Source organism: Octopus sinensis, linkage group LG8 (assembly GCF_006345805.1).
Source record: "Octopus sinensis linkage group LG8, ASM634580v1, whole genome shotgun sequence".
NCBI classification, from domain to species: domain Eukaryota; kingdom Metazoa; phylum Mollusca; class Cephalopoda; order Octopoda; family Octopodidae; genus Octopus; species Octopus sinensis.
This window is the reverse complement of record NC_043004.1, coordinates 38,897,851-38,922,850: the sequence shown is the minus strand read 5'-3', so window position 1 is coordinate 38,922,850 and position 25,000 is coordinate 38,897,851. Positions and strand designations below refer to the sequence as shown.

Below are 25,000 nucleotides of genomic sequence, written 5' to 3'. Positions count from 1 at the left end.
TTTTTAGGAGAAATTCTTGAAAAAAATTGCTTGTATTTCCATTTTTAGTGGTGTGTGGTGGGGACCCCCTCACACTAAAACTTTACTATAAAACTTTATTCGTTTTTATTACCCTGGAAATTTAGTGGTGTTCTACGAATCAAAATTAATCGATTACTTTCAAAATTACTCATTATTTATTGATTATACACTAAAAATACCTATGGTAAATCATATCTTGGCTTTTTATTAAACGTAAGATCGTAGAATACATAGTATAATTGTTAGACTGCAAACAGCAACTGAAAAGCTGTCATTTTCTATTGTATAATTTTCTAAATATAACATAATATGCTTTTAAGATATTAAATAGCTAAAGGCGACGAGATTTCTATTATTTGGTTAGGTTTCTTAATTCTATGGTTGAATCCAATTGTAATCAACTTTCAGCATTCCATGTTCAATGAAAACTAACGAAGTCTAGGGGCAATATGATATACTATAATATATTTTATATTTTTGTGATCTTGTGTCTCTGTTAAAGAGTCAATATTTAAAACAGCCTAAATAAACATGATCTCAACACACGAGATAAAAACGCAGCTCCGATTATTGACTAAATTCGTGTATCTTTTATATATCACTAATGCTTCGTACACCAATGGGGAAACCCTAATGCAGACACACGATCAACAATATATAGGAGTCAAATATCACTTAGATCGTACTCCACATTCAAATATAATATCTAATGCATGCGAAAGGGCAGAATGGACATAGTGCTGCTCTATCTGCCAAAACCTGAAGAGATCAATAGCAACATCTAGAACATATGTAACTGCCACATCAAAAGAAACCACAAAAGTATATGTTACTTGTAACATGAGAACACATCGCTGTTCAGGCTCTAAATATTAAAGTTCCGGCTAAAAGATACTTCAACGCACCACAAGTTGCATCTTCTGAAATATGGTTATTACCTGTAGTAAAAAATTGTGAAACATCCTAAAATAACATACTTGAAACACAATAGTGTAAAATTACTATTGTCGCTGTTAAGCTTTATTTTAAACCTAATCGAAAGAACCTATGAACAAAAGTGTTCCAGCTATAAACATCCAGGCTTTCTAGGAGACTACATTGGCTAAGACAGTATGACGTGATTTCAAAGAGATTTCACTGTCATTTTTAACAGGTTGAGCGAGCCCGTGCTAACTCGTTAGTTTAAAGAACAGGCTGTACAACGCAAACAGTCACTACAACTATCACCAGGACTACGAACACCGCATATACATCAATATAATTCTATATCCGACACAATCACCTCCGAGGCTATCGCTGCCACAGCCATCATAACCAATACTAAAACCGTCCGATTGATAACACACTCGCCATTACAGTCACAGCTACTATGATCATCAATACCGCGAAAATTATCACTTCTACTGCATGTAATTCTGCGACCACCCTTAGCCTCACTCCAACCACCATCACTATTTCAACAACCACTATCACTACTACAAGTGCAACAATCTCCATTAACAATACCATTATCAAAGTTTGATAACTACTACAACTGCCATAGCCATAGTTGAACCAATATGGCGTAATATATGGTCATTCGTCTTCATAGAAAATACCAGTCAGCCTCCTTTAAATCGAATCCGGTCGCTTAATAAGGAGCATATTTGATAAAGTCTGTTTGTGTTCTCTGAACGGAGTAAAAATACAGGTAATAGTTTGAATGCCGTTTATTGCAGGTCTGCGTGATCAAGGTTAATCAATAGGTATTACTAGTAATGTTATCGTTTATACCGTCACCATCAATGATACAGCGATTATGGTCATTATACCCTCCTTATCACCCCTATAACAACAACAATACAGCAACATCATTACAAGTAAATCAACTAACACCACCACCACCACCACCACCACCACTAGAAATACCATTAAGCTAAGCATCAAGATGAAAGCGAAGATCCTCATAATTGCAAAGAGTAATAACACGAAAACCACCACTTCATTCCCCACTACAGCAATACAAAATTGTGTTTATGGGAATTTCTATGTAGTACTGGAAAATGCAGCTACAACCTTCAATAAAACAGTTCCAAACGCCTTATATTGGATCATGGTGTCCTGTGTACTCACTTTTGGAAGAGATAATACGGTGTTGGTTAGAGTGGCTATTGATCATAAGTTAAGTTTGTCTGTTGTATCAGGGCTGAAATGCACCTGTCATGATTCAGGTTGATGCTTGCATCCGCTACCACTAATCCCATCACCATACCAACCCTGTTAATATTCAGACATAAACATAGTCTTTGCCGCCGCTTCAATCGACATAGTAAAGACCATCCAGTCTCCACTACCCACCACCACAACTATCAAATCATCATCATAACTACCATCATTATCACTATGATGATCATCACTAACAACGGCCCCCTCTTCAGTAACCTTATCTTCATTTCTCTTTTCCTGGCGCTGACGCAGACTAACATTAATCTCCACAAAATCTAGTGATTATTTCGCTTTTCTTAGTCTTGTGAACACAATAACTTCATCGATCTTTTATGAAGTTACATTCATATTTCAAGTTGTTACTCTGTTGTTGTTTAATGATGTTTTACGTCAGCTGCTATCTAAATATTTATGAGACGTGTACGAGAAAACCTACATCTTATATTTGATACGTCTGTTTACATTCGTTTGTTTTCTAAAAAGTAAACATCATTTTCAGTATAACCGATATACTTTGTTATTTATTCAAGCTGACTTTACAAATATTTGAATTATAAGAAAGAAATGATTAAAAAATTAAATGAATAATCAATGAGTAAGCAATGAAAGAAATAGATTTAGGTTATTTGCCTCAATGATACATGCCACATATAAATATACATACTGATATGAAATGTAAGTGATATAAGCAGTCAATAATATGCATATATTCACACACACATGCATGTATATTTATAGGCTCAGATGCGCATACAAATATTAAGAAACGTGTAAAATTTACTGTTAATCTTGCTGCATTATATGCTGAAAGAATCATTCTCTTTATGTTCATATCTCTATTTCATTCGTACATATAGCCACAAGCATACAAAAACACTCATACGCACATCGGCATCTGTCCTTGTTAAGCCGATTAGTATTTTCATATTCTCTTATCGAATGACTTCAACTTTATTACAGGCAGTTACAAAATTATATAATAATCTTATTATAAAGTCAGAGCATAAAACTAATTTCACTCGTCGTACGCTACTGCACGGACTCGCATATCATTACTCCTGCGTATCATAAAAATATGCATATATATCCAGTCGTATACAATGCATGATTTGCTTCAAATAACAGATAAGTAGTGTGTGTGTGTGTGTGTGTGTGTGTGTGTGTGTGCGTTGGAGTGCATATGTATGCGCGTGTGTCTTTTACGAAAGCAATGTCTAAGAATCGAACGAATTGAATTGTAATGCGTAATTCCATTCTCACTCTGTCCTGATTTCAAATCCGTCTATTGTTAGTCGTGCGTTCTATAGATATATGCGTAAACCTCATATGAAGTAAACGTGATATACTGGCAGCGGCATCAGAGTGTGTCCACTGCAACTCTGCACTTGTACATTTGTGGTAATGTGTAATTAATATTGATAGGGAACTTGACTACTGAATGCCTACAAGTATTCGGTTACTTTCAGTTAGGTTCCAAGTTCAATTTCCACCTAGGTTGAATATGGTTGTCATTCTTCTGAGACCTGTACAATGAATACCTTGATCGTTATCCAAACTAGAGTGGAAAATCTGAAGCATTTCTGGTGTATTCATAATTATTTCTGATACATAGTTATTACCTCCGATATTGGCCTGTTCATGCGAAACTGCAAAAATTATTGATAAAGCAAATCATTGGCAGAATTTTAGTGTCGGGCAAAATGTGTTGCGGTATTTCTTCCAGCTGTTGACGCTCTATGCCTCGCATATTTTCAGGATCAATAAAATAATTCTCAATCAATTGCTGGGGTGGATTGTATTGACAGACCCAATCCGCACAATCTTCGGTCTTATAGAAAACTAGCAGTATCGCCCGGCGTTGCTCAGGTTTGTAAGGGAAATAACTATAAAGCATTTTTAGAGAGTTATAGCCAAAAAATAGCAAAAAAATGGAAAAAAAATGATGGTAAATTTTTTTTTTGAGAGTAATAAAAGGTTGAGTTGCGTCCCCTAGACAGTCTGTGGTTTGTTTTTTTTTATTCTCGACCCCATGTTGAATTTATCGATTTTTTTCAGAACTGGGGGAACTTTTCAAAATTTTCGCTGCGTTAGTTTTGAATTATGACATTGGGCTATGTGTGTGTCAAGTTTCATCAGAATCGGTTGAAAGCCGTGGTCAGGGTGAGGGTACGAGAAAACAGACACACAGAAACACGCACAGACAAACTGCCGTTTATATAGAAAGAGATATTGAAACAGCATAAATGATGAAAATGGATCGACAGCATGCGAGACATACACATACACACACACACACACACACACACACACACACACACACACACACACACACACGTACACACACACACACACACACACACATACACACACACGCGCAGAGCACTATTGTTTGACAGTATTTGCATGTTCGATAGGACGCTGAGTAGTATCACTCGGAAATATTTATTCTCTATAAATATTTAGTATATAAAGGACAATAATTTTAGGGGACGCACATAGGATATTTGTATACTGATTTCTACTATAGGCACAAACTCTCACATATATTGACTGGGTATCGTCGATTAAGTCAACATCAGTAGTATGTTTTATCGATTCGGAAAGAAGAGAGTTTCACGTTTATATAGGTGAACAACGATTCTGCCATAGTAATTGCTTTTCCTGTATTATCAGCTGATGCAAACAAATTGAAACTAGCGCATACATTAGTTTCACCGCGGACGTATCAATTAGTGCAGCTCTTTTCCAACATTTTCATCGAGTTTTTATCGTGGTATTTATAGAAAAGTATTACAATGGACTTGATTCAACTCTAGTAATTTTTTAAAATCAGGACCCAAATCTGTTTCACCACTTTGGAAAGTTAAATCATTGATTTGTTGAATTCACTATTACATTTGTTGCTGGCAATAACATTGTAAAGGAATGTATATTGGGAACTGAATCGAATCTTGATTCATCAAATACTTATAGATAATTTATTTTCCCTTGTAAAGGAAAAGTTACTTTGACTGAAGCTAGAGATGAAACATGATTTGAACTTTATACTGTACTTTCTGTTGTGCCAAACACTTTGATTTAACACAAAAAGTCAAAATATTGTGATGATGATACGAACATGTAATAGAATAGATTTCTTTTTATTATGCATCTGTCCTTTAGCTCAGCCCTAAATTCTTATTTTTTAGCATTTATGTTACTTCTTAGAAGATTGATAAATAAACGGAAATGGTTCCAAACACCAATTGTCTATATTTACTGCAGAAATAAATTATTGTCATATAATTTGGTAGAAAAGCACAAGTATGTAAAGAAACAATTTGAAAAACATTTTTCCAGTACATTCAAGTTATACATATCGTAACCAGGAATATTAGCAGAATAATTTCATTCAGAAATATTGCTTTTGAATGTTGGCACAAAGTAAACAATTTCGGTTAGTGAGATTAGACAATTACATTGACCCCAGTGCACAACTGCTATTTATTTTATCGACCAGGAAATTAAGAAAGGCAAAGTCGACATTGGCAGTGTTTGATCTCAGAAAATAAAGTCGGGAAGCTGGCTCTAAGCAATATTTTCGGCGTGATAACGATTCTGCCAGTTCGCCGCCTTGTTTCTTTTAGAAATATTGGTTTCAAATTTTGGCACTAGGTCAATAATTTCGGGAAATATTTATATATACATATGCATATATTTATACATATACACACACACACATATACACACACACACACAACACACACACACACACACACAACACACACACACACACACACACACACATATATATATATATATATATATATTATATATATATATATATTATGGGCACATACGTAGACTCGTTGTGAAGTGCAGTCTCTCAAGTTAGGTGTCAATACCAAGTTTAAGTCATTTTGTTTCAGCTAAAAGTTAATATCCTGAAAATGCACAAGAATGATATAAGTTCTCGTTTACCCGTTTATATAATGTTTTCTGCATGTCATGGAGACCTCGATATTGCTTGGATTTGATATCTAACATATCTACAGTGCTTCCCATTTAAAGAAGAGTTATAATTGATCATATCGATCGATACTGGACTATACTTATTTATCGATTAAACAAGTGTAATAAGTAAATCTGATTTCAGTTGGATAGTAACTCATAATGGCTGAACATCATGTTGGCTAAATCTTTGATTTGATTTTGATTCTTGTTTCATCCTGTCATTATGAAATTGTAGTATTAATGCTGCCTGGAAACGTATGAACGTTACAAAAAGTTATTTCCGCAAAATTACAAACCTTGTAACTAGTCAAGTACCTATATTTGTTTTCTAATTTAACATTCATTTTAAAAACAAGATGAAATTGTTTCTCAATGGAAATTTACCAAATTTCAGTGTGGACTTCTACTAGTTAGCGTTCTGCTTTGAAAAGGCAGGCAGTTGCAGCAACACATTATGAAGAGCAGCGAACAAAATGAGGCAAGTGAGTCATCTTGGTCATTCACTGTACACGTCTTCTGTCCAAGTCGTCTTAGCGTGGTATTGTCACTGGGTTGAAGATAGTCCCGGACGAGATAATTAGTTTGACAAAGTGCAAATTTTCTTCACTTTAAACAAAGTTACTTTGCAAGTTACCAGCCAGCCTTGGATAAGTAGATGGTACTGGTCACTGCGACAGACGGACGGACATGTGAGATCAAGAAAATGTCATTCTTCCTAATTCTTTAGTTGCTCCTATCCATATAAAGCTTGACTGGTATTTTCTATTTGCTAATGCTATTCTGAGTTGCCTCTCCACTCAGTAAAGTTGAAATACAAGTCGACTCCACAATGATTTGAACGCATAATTTAAGGGATTAAAATCGGAAATTCCATTGTCATTCTTGCCATTATATTAAATTTTATCTGTGAAACGCAAAGCTGCTGAGATTGTGAAACCTGATAATTAAGAGAATTTATTGAGAGACTATCGCAAAATTTAAATAATAGATTTATAAACGTTTCTTTCAAATGTTATTTGTAAATAAGGTATTAGCGTAATTTCTTTCAGAAATAATTTTGTTAGTGTACAAATAGTCTCTATTTAAATCTAATGATTGCTTATAATAACCAGTGTCTGGTATCAATACTGCCGCCCAAGAAAGAACAAGATTTTTCTCAATCTCCAGCTAAAACAATTAGGCCCGAGCATGATGTATAATTAGCGGCTATCAGTCGATCACATTTTTCTTTTCAGTGACAATTTTCTTTTCTGACTGATTTCGCTTGCTGATACACAAATTCTAAAGTGATAAATCGCTAACATTTCATTTTGTTTTATTTTTCTATATATAACATTCAATCGTATTTTCTCGAATTTTTCTTCTTTCTTCCACTCTCTGTCACTATCGATGTATGTCACCGTATCTGTTGCAATTTCGGTTTATGCATTACATGGTCTCATACCGTCTTCCAAATGACTACAGCAAAGGACAAGCACACCAATACTCAAGTAATTCCTACAATAAAAATACCTACTTGTGTTTTCTGTTTCCTTATATACATGATGATTCATTGGGGCGCTAACTACCTTTCTATCATCAAGTGGCATGGGTTATGTGTTGAGTTAACGCAGTCTTTAACAGAAAGTGAAATATTTGTATACATATATTTTCACAGCGCTCTAAAAAAATGCATAACGAGATTAAAAGTTTTCTAGCCATGATCATCCATTTATATATAGGTATATGCATAGAAGATGATAATACACTATGTGTACCTTCTTAGAGATTGGTGGTGGGGTGTGTGAATGTCAGGAATATTTAAATCTATTTCTGATACGTTGACCTACTCATACACAAACGCATGTATAAAAGATATATATATATATATATATATAAGCATGGCCGTCTGGTAATAAGCTTGCTTTCCAGCCACACGGTTTCGGGTTCAATACCATCACGTTGCATCATGGGAAACTGTCTTCTACTATGACCTTGGTCTGAAGCGATAGAATTGAGTGGATTTCGTAGATGGAGGCCGAATGATGCCCAACATATATATACATATATATATATATATATATATATATATATATATATATATATATATATATATTCTTTTAATTGTTTCAGGCATTGACTGTGGCTATGCTGGAGCACTGCCTTTAGTCGTACAAATCGACCCGCTAAGTTGTGGAGGCGTAAACGCACCAACATTGGTTGTCAAGCGATGGTGGGTTGGAAAAACATAGACACACAAATATATACATATATATTTTAAGTGCAGGATTGGCTGTATGGTAAGACGCTTGCTTCCCAACCACATGGTTCCGGGTTCAGTACCACTGCGTAGCACTATAGGCAAGTGTCTTCTATTGTAGCCTCGGCTTATAGTATGTATATATACATACAATAATAATATTGGGGAGTATATCCAAACTTACAGGAAAAAATTAAATTTAGGATTAAATATTTAAATACTTAAATCTATTTCTGACACGTTGACCTACTCATACGCAAACGCATATATAAAAGATATATATATATATAATATATATATAATATATATATATATATATATATATATATATATATATATATAATAAATAAATTTAGGCGCAAGCATGGCTGTCTGGTAAGAAGCTTATCTCTAATTTAATTTTTATATATACATATATATTTACATATATAAATATATATCCGATGGGCTTCTTTCAGTTTCCCTCTACCAGATCCTCTCGCAAGGCTTCGGTCGGCTGAGGCTATGTCGTTGAAGGTTCGAAATAGGGAATAATTAACAGTCGACAACTGAGGAGTGATTAGACTTCTTTAGGTAGTTTGTCCCGTACTTGCCTCTCATTATTTGTTTACGTATTTTTCACTCGTTGGTGATATCCTTTTCTTATTGTATATTTTTGGGAAATTTGTCCTGTACTTATCGCTCGTGTGTCTACGTATCTATCACTCCCTGGTAATGTTCTGTACTTGAAGTATAATATATATATTTATATATATATATATATATTTAAAAAAGGAGGTGTGGAACACGAGTTGTGATATAAAAAAAGAAATGAAAAAAATGCTGACAAAATAATTTAAGTAATTTAAGTAATTTAATTAGGTGAAAGTTCTTTTTACCGGTTGCGCATTTGTTATGCTTATCAACAGATGGTTTTTTTTCTATCAGAAAGGAACTCTATCTCTCTTAAAAAAACATCTTTTGATAAGCATAACAAATGCGCAACCGGTAAAAAGAACTTTCACCTAATTAAATTACTTAAATTACTTAAATTATTTTGTCAGCATTTTCTTCATTTCCTTTTATATATATATATGTGTGTGTGTGTGTGTGTATGTATGTATGTTTGTAAAGCTAGACTTGTAGTCATAAAGCGAGGCAGATGAGTGATAATCTGGCCACTGGTGGTGGTGTAACATACCATACTAATCATATATGTCGGGCATGTGGAAGAGAATGTAATTCGGCAGGAGAACTTAAACAACATGCAAAGGTACATGAAGCCCAGTTAAAACTAGAGCTGGCTATTACCGGTAAAGGTTTTAGTTGCCAATTCTGTACAAGACATTGTATATGTTTAGCTGGGCTAAAAAGTCACATTCGATCACAGCACCAATAACAGTTAAGCTACGTGCAATGGCCATACTCGATAACGAGGGAGCAGCCATCATGTATATATATATATATATATATTTATATTTATATATATATATATATATATATATATATATATATATATATGTATATATATATATATATATATATATATATATATACATATATATATATACGTATATATATATACATATGTATATACATATATATATATTACATACATACATATATATACATATATACATATATATGCATATATATACATACATGCATACACACACACACACACACACACATATATATATATATATATATATATATATATATTATATATACAGAGAGAGAGAGAGAGAGAGAGAGAAGAAGAGAGAGAGAGATGTGTGATAGATGTATAGATGGCTAGATATGTAAATAGATAGATACATCGATAGATAGAGAGTTAGATAGATGCGTATTCATATATATGTATATATATATATATATATATACGTTCATACATATATCACGTGATCATTGATAGAACAGACTGTCGTATACCTAGCTTCCGACTTCCGCGTGGAGAGATTAAGACAAGACGGATTTACGGTAATGTTTATATACACCCACTACTGCTTGCATGTCCTTGACATTTTGTACATTCCTTCTGCAAACATTAAAAACCATTGAGTAATTCTGAACCACAGAAACAAGTATCGGACCCAGAATGCCAAGCCCTTTCCCTTAGTTTTCTGTATTTTTTGTACTCCATGTCACTCTGGTCTGCAACTATATAAATATTTATATATCTATATATGAATGTTCATTTGAATATTTCCTGCATTTGTGTCTCTTTATATAAATCCCTATATATACATTCACACGTATGTATGCATGTATATTTTATATATCAAATCTAAGCGTGTTTGCTTGATTATTTGCATCATTATCTCCAAAACAGTTCATCTTATAGTCAGTCTTTAACCAGCAATCCTATTCCCCGATTACGACTTCGGAGTGTATGTTCAAATCATTTGAACACCACTACATGTTTTCTATACTGAGCATTTTTGGATCTTGTGGATTCTCTCTCTCTTACTCTCTCTCTCTCTCTCCTTCTCTCATTCCCCATCTCTCTTCACAACCATCCACACAGAAACACACACACACACAGGCATATATATTTTATATCATCTTTAGATGGGATGAGTAAAGATCCTCTACGGTCGTGAATGAGCATGGTATAGCACTTAAAATGTTTCCCTCCGAGGCACAAGTGCGGACAAGGACAGAGCAGTAATCGTCTATGCATGCCGGTCTCCTCTCTCCGCGCCACCGATGATAACCAAGGCAAAATCTAATACAGTTTGACACCAATAACATCGCAACTCATTTCTACAGCTGAGTTAATGGAGCAACGTGAAATAAAGTGTCTTACTCAAGAACACAACACACAGCTCGGTCCAGGAATCAAACTCACTACGTTATGATTGTGAACCAGATTATAAGGCGCTGAGCCATGCGTCTTATAGAAAGGGAGGTAGATAGATATACGGGATATCATTTTCTAAATATAATTCGGAAATATGATCATAAAATTAGCAAATATATTTAGTACATAGCTCGAGGCGTATTCTGAGATATAATATTCTCGTAAAAACTTGTTTCCAAATTTAAAAAATGATGTCTTGTAGAGAATATAAATATCTAAAGATTTGTCAAAATTAAAAACAGTCATGTTTTTTGTAACAACTAAAACGTTTATCGTATTTTCCTTTCGATTTCCATTAAAATTGTTGGCATACATTGTGGGGAAGAAAAAGTGATAATACCTCTTATTTATACAGTATAATTGGTCTTTTAATTTTTCCATCACCCTCAACACTTCTTTCTGGTTTGGTTTCTTTTTTCTTATTCCAGTATTTTTTTCTGCAACTTATTTCCGTTTCTTTCTTTTTTTTTATTGGCGACTTCTTTTTCCTTTCGTTATTTTCATCATTTTGCCTTTTCTTGCTTCCTTTCTATACTTTTGAAATTCTTCTTCTTCTTCTTCTTCTTCTTCTTCTTCTTCTTCTTCTTCTTCTTCTTCTTCTCTTCTTCTTCTTCTTCTTCTCTTCTTCTTCTTCTTCTTCTTCTTCTTCTTCTTCTTCTTCTTCTTCTCATCAACATTGTATCACTGTAATCTTCAACATATTTTATGCGCTATCTTTTCATATATATGTGTGTGTGTTGTCTCTGATTAATGTATATATATATATCGATTGTGGGGGAAAAAAAAGCGTTTTATAAAATGTTGATAGAAAAATATAGCTAGGTCCACAGAATAATATTTATACTATCTCAAGATGTTTTCACAAGCTAAAATGTTGCACAATTGTATAATTGGAAAGACGGATTCAAAATTAATAAAAACTAGTATCTTTGCATCTCACTAAAGTAATTAAATAACACAATAATAGTGAAGCTTATTGATTTCAAATTGAAAACGAAACAAAATCACATTTTCATACAGTTGATTATAACATTTTTTTCTGCACGGGTAACATTAATACTACACAGTAAATTTAACACAACAGTAACATTAATACAGTAACATTAATACTACACAGTAAATTTAACACAACACTAGATGTGATAGATAAATCTTGAATTTAAGTGACAAAATGGTCGCGAGCAATGAAGCTATTATGGACGCAATCATTGAACCAGTTGGCAAGCGCTGTTCAGTCTATGTAATACAAACGTTGTCTAAATCAGAACAGAAAGTAGATATAATCTCATTTAAATGCGATTATAGTTGCTGATTCGGCTCCACTAGCATCTCCCGTAAGTCACTCCCTTTCTAACCAACACGTATAATGTATTTTAATTATGATTAAAATAGCCAGTTACTTCACATAGATTAGATAGTTGCTAGGAATATTATTCTGAAAATATATTATGATCCACTGTTTGCTTTCGCACGAATATTTTTTGAAGCATTTTATATTAAAATTGTAATTGTTGATATTTTCTTTATCACCCCAAGCATGTATGTGTGTGTGTGTGTGCACAAACACCTACGCATCGCGCGCACACACACACGTATATATTTACATTTATATGGTTTGAACGAAATAATAGAACACCTCGTCAAATAGAATTTTTTAAATTTCATTCAGAGTGTGTCTTGCTTAGGTATCAATCATATCTATAATACGTTATCGAATTTACTCGTACTGATTCTGCACGCTTACTGCGGTAAACACTGCTTTAGCACTTTTAGTGTAACAATGGCTCTTAATTTGCTAGTCTAAAATGCATAATTAATGTTCGATTACATTATGAGCGGGTGATTGTGACAACCGATCCAAATGTTCTATGGAAGCGTATTAAGTACCAATTTTGAATAACATTAGCATTACCAATCTCCCTGATATACTGCTCTACCGTTAGGGAACAATGTATGTACAATTCGATGGGTATTAACAGCCAAATTATATTATTATCAATATTGTTAAATCTACTACATATAACAAATAAAAGAACAGTCCGCGACATGGGTGCTAAAATCAGCGCAGATCCACCTCCATGCTACACTACAGGAATCAAACAATTAGGGCCTGGTATCTCTCCAGGCATATTCGGGACCCAAAGTGGGCTAAAACAAGAATGATGAACCATGAAAAGTTGATATAATTCTACTGAACCATTTATCAACCATATTGTGTAGACAGCCTCTTCAAACTCGATGCGAGACAAATTTTATCATTTGTAGACGCTCGATTGTAAGTGATATGGTGCGCATGACGAACCACTTGGTTCACATTGAGTTGGGGATGTGATAGCTTAGCTTTGCAGTCACTCTTTCTGCTATTTCTCGATGGTGTTTAGACATAATATGTTTCAATATACGGCGCCCTCTCCCATTGAGCTTTGCTTTTTGTCGAGAATTGTTTGCTAGAGTTTATGCTATCTTGCTTTTGGAATACCTGATTTTAGATAATTTATCTCCGGAAATATTAAACTATTCAATAGTTTCTGTGATTGAATTTCCAAACATCCATGCTTCGACAATTTGACTTCTTTCAAGATAAGAGACTGCATCCAGTTTAGCATATTCAAGTCGGAGGATCTGCGGGAAAAGAAATCAAAGGGTTACATCAGTAACTTATAAAGCATCCATAATTCATATAAATATATATACACATACGAGAACAGTTCTGCATTTGTTACACTCACCGTAGAACAGTTAAACGAAAGTGCCATTTCCCTTCTCTGTATATAAGTATAATTTATAATATCATACACACATGCACATACACACACATACACACATAATGAACCCATATATGTTTTACATATATTTTATGAATATATATATATTTATTTATGCGTAAAAGTACGTAGAAACATATATTTATATTTAGGAATATATTGTGAAGTAACTTATGGTTTTTTTATTGATTAAATGGAAATAAATTTTAAAAATTTGTTCAGATTATAGTGAAAGAAAATTAAAATATATCGGGGAAGTAATATTCATGGACGAAATATCCATAGCGAGATCGGAAATGAATAAATATATTTGATACAGACATACACAGGCATACATACATATATGCATACACACATACATACATACACACATACATACATGCATACATACATACATACACACATACATACATACATACATACACACACACACACACATATATATATATATATAAATATGTATATGTGTGTGTATATATGTATATACATATATGTGTGTGTGTGTGTCTGTACGTATATTATACATAGATATGTGTGTATAGGGGTGCCTTTTGGCAATATTTTAAATATTTATCATTGAAGTCACAAACGTTTGGTTATACATTTACAAGCACATCTCTTCGGGCTGTATTAAATTCATATTCTATTTGATAAATGTTTCTTTATATACATACCGACATAAGTACACAAACACCCCCCCCACACACACACACATAAACACGCACTCACATGCACACACCCATATACATACCGCCATAATACAGATATATATATATTTAAGTAGTTGAATGAATTATCCTAGTATGGATAATTCGGTTAACCGATACCCGGGTAGCAAATTCACGTCAGAAAACAGGGTTGAAGCTACATGCCAACGGCAGAGATCACGTGCTTTCGTGTGGAAATTTGTGTGTTTCTTTTACTATAAATAAATGAAAGAATGGAGTCGAACGACGATTTAACAAAATGCCTTTATTCTCGACATATGTTTCGGAGACTGCATATTCCTAATTCCGAAGGAGTAAAGGGTGCATTATGCCGCCTTCTCATCAGGAAAGACAAGGAACTTATATATATACATATATATGTATATATATATATAATATATATATATATATATATATATATATTATATATATACATATAAGAAAGAAGGTTTGAAAATGCAATTTGAAAAGATGTTTATTTACTTTACCGGTTTCACTTTTTAGAAAGATATTGTCAAAAGTAACATTAAAAGTTTGGTTGTGTTAATTATTGGTTGTCACAAAATGCTACAATACATATATACATTCTTTGGTAGCAAGAACATGTTAAGACCATAAAAAAGTTTAACAAGTTCATTAAAATGTTGGGCACAAAAGATTACAACATATATATACATTCTCAAGAAAATGTTAAAGATAGTTTCCAGAAGGAATTATTAAACTTTTACATGTTACTTTTGACAATCTTTCTCTAAAAAGTGAAACAGGCAAAGTAAATAAACCTCTTTTAAAATTGCATTTTCAAACCTTCTTTCTTGTATAATTCCACTCGTGCGGTACCTTACAACTCCACTTTGTTATATATATATATATAAACTAGCTTGTTAAGACAATCTCTGTAAAAGACGGAAAATACTGAGAAAAATATACTATGTAGTTATGCTTATCGCCATCTAAATATGGATGTTCACCAAGAACAAACGATACTCCTCCACCCGTGGCTTACCCCGTTCACTCTGCACTCGTTATGTATTGCAAGCACAGAGAAAATTCCCAACTATTCCTGCTTTTGAGACCAAAAGTTCGTGCGGTTTTGTACTAATTCTGGTCATCCTTAGTGATGCATTCTCGTCTGCTAGACAGAGCGTTAGTCCACCCCAGCTTGCAATATGTAGAAAATTAGTGACATTACAGTCAGTGATCTTGCAACAAGCAAACTAACGCATGCAGAAAATCTCCTATAAGGGACAGAAAAAAAAGTATCTATACTAAGAAGTAATATCTATCGCAATCTAAACAGAAGATACTGCCTTTTTTAACTCCATGAGGACACCTCATCCAGATAGTTACGCAGAGCCTTCTCTTATGTGCCTGAATACGTATAGTATGTGTGTATGTGTGTGTGTGTGTGCGTGTGTGTGTTTGTGCGTGTGTGTGTGTGTGTGTGTGTGCATCTATACGTGTAGGTATATTTGAGGAAAATTTGATGGCTAGAAAATAATAACAATGAAAAATATACTCATTAGTTTCATGCTCAAGAATTAAAAGTGTGAAATATAATTCCCATTCGTGTGCTCAAGCCTACTTCAGCGATCAAAGAAGGAAAGCGTTAAAAGACGATATGATGTGGTAGTTTCCCCACATAGCATGTGGTTAATGACCAGAATCGAGGAGGTGAGAACGTGTGGAAAGGAGGTATATATTCTTGAAGATGAGATGTCGAAGAACGGCAATGCAGTCTGAGCAGAATGAAAGAGCGTTAGGTAGAATGTTCCGCAAATGTTAGAATGTTCCGCAAGTGGTTTGATAGAGAGTGTGAGAGTGAGACGGAGAGAGAGAGAGAAAGAGAGAGAGAAATAGAGTAGTTGCTGTGATATAGTCGAGTAAGAAGGACTCTGACACGTATCGGCGTTCCTCTTTCATTTCTCCGCTGAGTACAGTAGAGTAAACTTACATTAGACATGATAGAATTTCTATGTGTACAGGAGCAAATACTACTGCGTATATAGACATGATATAAAACGCATCTTTCCATAAATGAATATGCGTGAAAATACAAGTGTGGGAATAGGAGAACTTGATTTAGGTATGAAAAAGAACGGGATTTTGTATGGTAATCTTATCTTAGTGAACGATTAAAGACAAAAAATAACAGACGAAACTAGAGCGAATGTGAGTGAGAGATGTTTCGGTTGGATTTAAGCAGTACCGTGTGCGCTCTACTCAAAACAGGATTTAATGAGATACTTTTGTAGTAAAGTGAACAACTAATCCTGGAATTCCAAAACAGAATTCATGTGACTACAGGGACAGTTTGATTTCTTTAGCGAAACTTCTATTTACCGAAAATTTAACTGTTTTTAGTAAAGTCCATTTGCCAACGTAACGTGCTAGTCCTATGTAAGATCATTGTACTACGTTTTAGTCCCAGAAAACATATTTTCCAGCTGACTACCGACACAGGATCTGTGTCCGTATACAGTGAGCAAGGGAACCTACTACTCCCTTTCTAGCCATAACGATACCAGTAGACCAGTGGTTCCTGCGTAACTTCCTTTCGTTGGTCCTGGACAATCACCGGCTAGAAATAGCAAACACTCGCTCTTGCTCATAGTATATGCTGTTAAAGCGACACACAGACGCTGATCCCGTAAAGAGAAAAACAACTAGTTTTAAATCTCTAAGCGAGAAATATGTGGTAACAGTACTGTACAGTAAATTATATTTGCCAAAGCAAAGGGGCAGTCCTATGTAGGATCATGTTACTACTTCTTAGCCCCAGCAAAGCATCTATTCCAGCTGGGTAACAACATATGATCTGTGTCCGTATACTGTGAGCAAGGGAACCTACTACTCCCTCTCTAGCCGTAATGATACCAGTAGACCAACGGTTTCTAAATCATTTCCCTTAACTGCTCTTTTTTCTTTTTATGTATCGGCGATTTTTAATATTTTTGGTTTTGTATGAGTGGAAAGATGGGGAGTGACGTTTCAGACGGTAATCGAGCATCTACTACAGATGATTCATTCTACGAAAGAACGAATGGTTAGTACTAATATTCTGTTAAACCAGAATGAAAATTCATATAAACCGAAATTACTTCTGATTTGAAAAGAAAATATGAGGTAGAATTTCAAACTTGTGCGACTTCTGAACAATATAGATTTACTAGGACAATATCAATCACGCCCGGATGCATGGTATGAGAGGAAAGATGGAGAGTGAAGTTTCAGACGGTAATCGAGCATCTGCTACAGATGATTCGTTCTACGAAAGAACGAATGGTTAGTACCAATATTCTGTTAAACCAGAATGAAAATTCATATAAACCGAAATTACTTCTGATTTGAAAAGAAAATATGAGGTAGAATTTCAAACTTGTGCGACTTCTGAACAATATAGATTTACTAGGACAATATCAATCACGCCCGGACGCATGGTATGAGAGGAAAGATGGAGAGTGAAGTTTCAGACGGTAATCGAGCATCTGCTACAGATGATTCGTTCTACGAAAGAACGAATGGTTAGTACCAATATTCTGTTAAACCAGAATGAAAATTCATATAAACCGAAATTACTTCTGATTTGAAAAGAACGTATGAGGTAGAATTTCAAACTTGTGCGACTTCTGAACAATATAGATTTACTAGGACAATATCAATCACACCCGGACGCATGGTAGCCATATCGATACGCATAGATACTCGCGCACATACGTATATGCGCATGCATATTTACGTCTCAATAGCAATACGAAATCACATCAGGCTCTACGTGTTTTACAGACATACATTATTCATTACCTCATCATACAGCAAATAAACGTAATAAAGAAATATTGATTATTGTATATAGATATTCAATATGACACGTTACCCATTGACAAATGTATTTTTATTTCTATCTATCTATCTATCTATCTATCTATCTATCTATCTATCTATCTATCTATCTATCTATCTATCTATCTATCTATCTATATATATATATATATATATATATATATATATATATATATATATATATTAATACAAGTGCATTATTATAACTTATCATATTGAATATCAACATCGAATAATCAATATTCCTTTATTACGTTTATTTGCAGCTTAACAAAACAATCGATAATGTATTATTGTGAAACACATTAAGCTTGAAGCGGTTAAATATTACTTAGATGCTGATCTGTACATATACTTATATCTATATAACTCCCAGCCACACACACACACACACATCGATCTATATCTCTATCCATGGTTGTGTACGATGGTATAGCTCTCTGTGAATATGAATGTTAGTAAAACCAGTACTTCCTCAATGTTCATACTTCTAGGCATATGAATTATACTTATTTGTTTCTCCTAGCGTAATTTTAAATCTGACACAATTCATAATCGTAACTGATTGAGATTTACAATAATGTAGTGCTGTAAGCCAAGCTTAAACGACTTGAAACTCGAAACAGAAACACAGATATATATTGATATTATATTGACATTATATTGACTGCAAATCATTAAATTTACAGCAATTTTTCCACGATTTTACATTGTTATATCATAAGATGTTTTATTGGCTTCATACATATCGTAATGTAAACAAAAATGTATCTGTCAGTCAGTTTAAAAGTGTATTCGAACGTATAATGAAGAAAGTATAAACGTATTCTACTCATAGAGTATATGAAATAAAAATTTCTATATTACTAAGCTATAAATAAAAGATATGTTATATGAAACACGTTACAAGAGAATGTTGTGCACAAGGAATTGTATTTTGTGAAACATTAGTTATGAAAGTATTAAGTCATTAATCTACTGGTGAATAATAACCAACTGTTAATGTTAAATTTTGCTGTCAATTTGGTGGTTGTGTTTGCAATCCCTTTACTTCTATTGTCATATTTTTACAAATATATTTTACTCTTTTACTTGATTCAGATATTAAACTGCGGCCATGTTGGAACGACATGGATATATTTGTTATTTGCAAACGTACAATCAACTGTATTGGCGGGATATTAACTATCAAAATGTATACCATAAACTACAATTTAGTATTTCAACCACATCCTTCTTAGTAATCTGGTACAACTTTAGGATTGGCACAAGTGTATGATGTATTTCTAGATATGGATTAAATTCATGGCACTATTTAGATTCCGTATATAGTTATATATATATTATATATATATATATATATATATATATATATTATGTGAAATAGAAAGATGAATAATCTTGTAGTAGATTAATCAAAAGTTTAACCGATACCTTAGTAGCAAAAATCACGGCAGTGAACAGCACGGTTGGAGGTAAACCATCTGGCGTTGCAACCGTGCGTTGGTGCGGATAATTGAAATTAAAACATTATGGTGAATTGAAGAAATGGAGCTGAACGCAGATTGAACAGAAATCGGTTATTTCATTCTACACGTGTTTCGAAAGGCACAAATTACCAAAATCCGATTGAATAATGGGACCATATTGTGTCTTTCTCTTCAGGAAGAAAAAAGGAAATCCGTTGGAAAAACAAAAACAGAACAGAGGCAGAGCAAAAAAAAAATCGAACTGTGCTCCTAAGAGCCCATGGCGAAACTGTTTATCAGTGTATGTTGAGAACCGGTGGTTGAATTCTTCAGCCACCGGTTCTCAACATACACTGATAAACAGTTTCGCCATGGGCTCTTAGGAGCACAGTTCGATTTGTTTTTTGCTCTGCCTCTGTTCTGTTTTTGTTTTCCAAAGGATTTCCTTTTTTCTTCCTGAAGAGAAAGACACAATATGGTCCCATTATTCAATCGGATTTTGGTAATTGTGCCTTTCGAAACACGTGTAGAATGAATATAAACGATTCTGTTCAATCTGCGTTCAGCTCCATTTCTTCAATTCACCAATAATGTTTTATTATAATATATATATATTATCTATATATATATATATATATATATTATATATATATATATATATATATAATATATAACGGGAAGCTTATGAAAATAACAAAAGACGAAGGCAGGTGGAATACAAACAACATTGTATTAGTATGGCGCTCAGGAATATAAATAAAACAAGTCTTTTACGTTTCGAGCCTACGCTCTTCAACAGAAAGATATATATATAATATATATATATATATATATATGCACTATCCGAATGTAAATGCATAGGATGTTTGTATTTTGTATACGGATGGCGTGTTTGTATGTAGGTATAAATGTTTAATTCACTTTATGAGCGCCTGGCAAATAAGGGGACATTTTGCCTAAGTGGTGTTACTGCACTTAATGCAATGGAAATACATAAAACAAGGGTGAAAAATGTTTTCAAATTGCTTGTGTCTTCAGAAGCTACCGTTACTTTTCGGCGTTTTCCACTGCTCTTGTTTCAGCTGTTGATATGCATAGGAAAATTAGAAATTAAATTTTGTGGTATATCTTCAGAATCTGTTCCTATTTCATTTAATCATGAGCAACATTAAAAAATCAACGACAAATTTATAGCGAAACATATTAACAAAACTACAATGTGAGCGTCAGTAATCCTTACCAAAATATAAATAAATTGACAACAAATATCAGAAAAATAAATTAAGCAAGGCGTTCAGTAAGCTATTGACAGTTTAGAGCAGATAAAGTGAAGTGGAAATTATTGCAATTAGCAAATATTGTTTCTCCTTGTAAAGCTTTTCATGTTGTACCATATACAAAAGAGTGTAATAGAATATGGAAATTTAGATTAACTGACAACGAAATACACGCGCAGCTTTTAATAGTGCACAAAGCGTTTATTCATTATTCATAACCGTTTCATATAAGCTTCCAATAAATTCTCTCTCTCTTTTACCCCTAACTTTGTCTCTCTCTTTTTCTTTTTCTCTCTCTCTTTTTCTTTTTCTCTCTCTCTCTTTCTCCTTCTTTGTCATTCACACATACATAATGTGCACAGGCAACTACCATTGATACTGCTTTAAAATTATTATGGATGTGTGCACATTCTTAAAGGTGATGATATTGACAGGCTTTATACAAATGTTTCTTTAATGATTTGTAGCATGATTTTTTTTGCTTTTTTATCGGTGTGTGATCAATTTTCAGAATCAATCGGAACTGACAACAACAAGCCAACTTGACATTTGAAATAACTTATCATGATTGCCATTTATCAGTTGAAATTCAAACTTCGTTTTCGTTAAGTGGGTTGTAAAATTCATTCTTTGTGCCCTAACGCAACGCTTGTCACCTCTATTTCAATCAGTAAGGGAAACAATTGACTGTTACGTCATTGAATAGATGAATGAAAATCCTTACAATTTTTTTCAATGCTGGACTTTTTACTGTAAATTACAGAGTAGATAAGGTTTCTGTAGCGAGTGATAATATTCCAGTGATAAAAAAGACACTTTTATTGCTCAGTGATTATAGCCACTTATATACATAGATACTGTTCTGAGGGCTTGTGACAATAATAATCAAGCGGCAAACACAGAGAGTAAGGATATTTATAATTCAGTCGTACAAGACTTAGGATGCTTTAAAATATATAACTAAACTTACGGTGCTTTAAAAAAATATATTTTATATTTTTCTTAGTTTGAAATCAGTGAAAAGGAAATGAACAGAGGGGCATCATACTAAAAGTATTTCAATATTTAGTTCCTTTTCTCTGAAATCGGTGAAAGGTACCGAACTAAAAATACTGGAATATTTCGTTCTGTTTCTCTAAGTTTTTAAACATAAACAAGTCGCATTTTGGTTTCCTTTCAATCCCCAAGTCTAAAGAAAATACATATATTCTTGGAGATGATTCAACTGACGTTTTAAGATTCAATTATTTCAAGCTATATGTTTAATTTATTGTCGTAAATCATCGCTATGTTATTATTTCCTGTCTCTTTAAGTATTAAACATATGATAAATGTAGGAATAGATTATACTCTGTATTTGGTAATCGGAAACTGCAAATGTAAGAGCAGTTATTGCCAGAAATATATCATTAAATCGCCTGGTAGACATATTGGCAACCAAAGAAGACATCACAAGATCTTGGTTTAACATTTCAAAAGAAACAACTAAGCTTACTGAAAAGAAGTACGCTGTTGCTTCTGTTGTTGTTGTTGTTTTTGTTGTTGTTGTCGTCGTTGATATAGTACTGGGCAATTCTGATAGAAGAAAAAACATGAGTGAATCAGTCAAAACATGAACATCCTACAGTATTTCTCTTTTCATGCATATTGATTTTAGAACTAATTTTTTCAATGGTTCTTTCCTTTTTAAGACTGAATATTGTATCAGTGGAGGCTTCGTTGCAGTTTCTAGCAAATCAATTGACCACTAAGATGCTCTAGTTCGGAATGAAGTAATGTAAAAAAAGTAGATTGATAAAAAAAAATTTAAGTAAAAACCATTTCAGATCTGCCTGGAGATTTTAGCAGCAAATAATAATTTAATCCATCACATTCAACACATGATTTTAGACAATAAGTTCGACAATACTCCGACATAGGGTGAATGTCTTTCCTGCTCTAAATATTTCAAAATTACATTTTGTAGCTTAATTAAGTAAATTACTTGGCAACTATATATTTCCAATAGGACCGTTTATTACTATTAGACATCAACGCTGTCTCATTTTCTCCATATCTTTTTCTTTTAAATAAATCGCAAACATTTTCAAGTATCTTGCCGAAAGCTAGTAATGTATACGTCGGCCAGCGGAATAATAGTATTCTCTTCAATTATCATATATTGATCAACTAACCTCCGCTGTTGAACAATATATTTCTTTCAGAATGGTGACAGACAGCTGTGTTAACTAATGACTCTCCTACTTACTACTTTCAGACAACAATCCTACGTATTAAAACTCTCGATCAATATGGTGCGTGCGATGGAAATAAATCGGATATTATTAATTACAAATTTAAGTATTTCAATGCTCCTTTATGTGATATAGTGAGATAGTGTATTTCTTGCTTGGGAAAAGAACATTACACAATCATCTATACATACAACCTACCATATATGCATGTTTACATACATATATCTTTATGCATACATACATACATTTACGTATATATACACGCACCCACACATACGCGTATAAACGTACATTTATTATTGACTATACAATGCAATGGTAGACTTTAAGAATAATTTTTGTCTGGCTGGGTCTTTTTTTCTGTAGCTTTTCTGCAGCTTTTGTTGTATTTTCAAACAGTTGTCAATGAAGACATCAGTCAACTAGTGGAATTCCGGAATAGCAGGAAACTGTCAAGACCTTTATATATAAAACTCATTTCATCACGCTGAACAGTTAATCTCTAGACATTTTTTTCTCTCTCCGTTCTTTTTTTTATGTTTAGTTCCGAGACATAAATAATTAAACCGAAATTGCCTCCAGAATTATCTGGTGATTGGAGTTGATACAAATCCAATACCAAGTCACCTCTACTGGATAACGGGAAAAACTTTGTGTACTTTCAATGACTATTTTCTTCTTTAATAGACACAATGGGAAAAGTGGTATCGTCACATTTAAAGTGCACTCGTGCCAGACCTTTCACTTGATATCTTCACTGCAAATGATGTCTCACCTCATGCGAATATATTTGTCTGACAAAGTATCAATGAATTTAAAAATTTATATGAAATCACCTCAACGTACACACAGATATACACGAACATACCCTTATACACACAAATACACACATACACACATATACCCTTTCACACACACCCACATACTGGTCCATGTAGCAGGAGGAACTCAACACATTCAGGTGTTATAAATTGATATTTATATTTTATTCGGCCACATGCGGAAGTTTCCCAAGCTTCTTAAAGAAAAGTGCGAAACTTTAAGTTGCATGGAACCAAAACAACAATTTCTAATCAATAAGCACGCATATATAATTCGATTAGAGATTGCGTTATCATCCTCTGAAAATATGCTCAGGTCATATAAATATAAATTTAATGTTTACTCGATATTTGTTGTTTATTAATTGAAAGAACTGTAAGTGAAGATGACTAATTTGCTGTTAATTAACTTCCAAACACCATTTTCTTTTCTTATATATATATATATATATATATATGACTACGGGCGTTTTGCAACATTCTTTACAGAGTGTTAATTGTTTACAATCGTAAATAATATGCTCTCAGTTATACAACACAATTTATATTTCGCTGCTGTACTTTTCTAATATTTGTTTATACTG

At 33.4% G+C, this 25,000-nt stretch overlaps 1 protein-coding gene across 1 annotated transcript in view; it reads left to right on the top strand.

Annotated features, from left to right (window-relative positions):
* Window positions 1–25,000, top strand: part of LOC115215166 — a 286,101-nt gene that overhangs the window by 82,552 nt on the left and 178,549 nt on the right. The gene's annotated exons all lie outside the window — the stretch shown is intronic.